We start from the raw sequence: 2,589 nt of genomic DNA on the forward strand, positions 1-2,589 counted from the left end.
GCTACTTACCACACGGCCACTCCTACATTCATCCTTATTCCAGTTGTTGGGCCGTGGCTATGCTGGAGCAACACCTCGAACAAATTTAGTCGATTAATTCGACTGAAAACCAGCTGGAAACCGTTCAGCGAGGTGCAACCGAGAGAATACCCTCCATAGGCATTTGCCATATTCTAGACGCCTTAGCGTAAATTCTCGAGTATATTCCGCCCTTGATTATAATACGCAGGGGAATTTTAGGGGGCTGTATCTCTGTAAAACCTAATCCTTGTGTATAATACGCACCCCTTCTCTAACTTGAGTTAAGGAGGTCGTATATAACGTCCTTGGTTTGTAAGAATGTATACGGTAACGTAATTTATTATTATTGTATACATAACATAATGCAAACGTGTAGCTTTTTTGTGCATGTTGTTTGCAGAAAATAAAGAAATAACAGTAATAACGTCAGTGGAAAATAAATATTAAGTAAATTGCCTTTACATATTTATCACTATCAGTTACAAAAGCAAAGCCATTTATTCAAATCCTTCAAATTCAATGTCTCTTTCAGCATCAACTAACTGTTCCATTTGTTCCTCCCTAAACATGTCAGCATCATTGTAGTGTAAATCTCCGTCATCGTCAGATTCATAGTCAACATCAGACGATTCCCTTTCATTCATTTCATCTTTCCATACAACGTCATCCAGTGCAGACGACATACAACATTTGATGCAGACGACATACAACATTTGATAAAACTTTCCTAACACCAACCACTCAGCAGAATGGACTGAGTGCTTTTTAAGTGGCACCAGCACCGGCAGGGTCACCAAATAACTTGGAAGACAAGGAATTCTGAGAGGGGGAGGGGACATTGGAGGAGGGGAACTTGTGTCGCATGAGGAAAGGTTAGAGTGAGATAGAAAGGCAGAAACAGGTGTCTTGCTGTGGGGGGGTGAAAGGTTACTCATTCAGAGAGAGTGAAGGTGAGAGAGAGAGGAAAAAAGGGAGAAGGAGGGAGGGGGAGAGGGTGTGAGATATGAAGGGAGGGAGAAGGGGAGGGTGGAAGTAAGATGAGAGAGAGGGTGAAAGAGAGAGAGGGTGGGAGAGAGAGAGGGTGGAGAGAGAGAGGGTGGGAGAGAGAGGGTGGGAGAGAGAGAGGGAGAGAGGGTAAGAAAGTGAATGAGAGGGATGGAGTGAAAGAGCAGAGGCAGGGAGAGGAAGAGGGAGGGAGAGAGGAGAAGAGAAAGAGAGAGGGAGGGAGATTGAGAGATAGGAGAAATAGAATGAGAGGGAAGAACGGAGAGAGAGTGAGGGAGAAAAGAGTGAGAGGGCGGATGGCGAGAGACAGAGGGAGCGATGGGAAACGCAGACGGAGAGAGAGAAAATGAAAGATGAAAGGGTGGAGTGGGTAGGAGAGAGAACGAAAGCAAGTGTGTTGCAGTAGAGGAGATGCAGGTTAGAGAGAAAGAGGAGGGGAAAAAGAGGAAGAGAGAGTGCTAGAGAGAGCAGGAGAACGATGATGGTGAAGTGCCAGGTGAGGGCAGAACATATAAAGGGTGATAGAGTAAGAAAGAAAGACAGAGAGAGATAAAAGGCAGCATGTGACAGGAATAGCGACGAGGTAGAGGGAGGCTACGATATAAGTGTGCAGGCACGTTGCCAAGGGAACGCGAGTAGGTAGCGGAGGCAGAGACTAGGGAGTACTGGTACATAGAAGGAGGGAGGGTGGATAGGAATGATAGAGAGAGCAGAGCAGGGAGGACAGCATTCGTCACTCAGCTCCTAACGGACATGCTCGCGGGACTGGTCAAAGGGAGAATACTCGACCTTGCCGACCACGCTCTGTGTATGTGTGTTCGTTCTGTCTGCATAGCACAAACATCAATCTGTCTGTGTACGTGTGTTCGTTCCGTTGACATAGCATAAACACCAATCTGTCTGTGTACGTGTGTTCGTTCCGTTGACATAGCATAAACATCAATCTGTCTGTGTACGTGTGTTCGTTCCGTAGACATAGCATCAACCACGCTCTGTGTATGTGTGTTCGTTCTGTCTGCATAGCACAAACACCAATCTGTCTGTGTACGTGTGTTCGTTCCGTTGACATAGCATAAACATCAATCTGTCTGTGTACGTGTGTTCGTTCCGTTGACATAGCATAAACACCAATCTGTCTGTGTACGTGTGTTCGTTCCGTTGACATAGCATAACACCATCTGTCTGTGTACGTGTGTTCGTTCCGTGACATAGCATAAACATCAATCTGTCTGTGTACGTGTGTTCGTTCCGTAGACATAGCATCAACCACGCTCTGTGTATGTGTGTTCGTTCTGTCTGCATAGCACAAACACCAATCTGTCTGTGTACGTGTGTTCGTTCCGTGACATAGCATAAACATCAATCTGTCTGTGTACGTGTGTTCGTTCCGTTGACATAGCATATAAACACCAATCTGTGTGTACGTGTGTTCGTTCCGTTGACATAGCATAAACACCAATCTTCTGTGTACGTGTGTTCGTTCCGTTGACATAGCATAAACATCAATCTGTCTGTGTACGTGTGTTCGTTCCGTAGACATAGCATCAACCACGCTCTGTGTAT

This window comes from Octopus sinensis, unplaced genomic scaffold (assembly GCF_006345805.1).
Source record: "Octopus sinensis unplaced genomic scaffold, ASM634580v1 Contig15558, whole genome shotgun sequence".
Classification (NCBI taxonomy): Eukaryota; Metazoa; Mollusca; class Cephalopoda; order Octopoda; family Octopodidae; genus Octopus; species Octopus sinensis.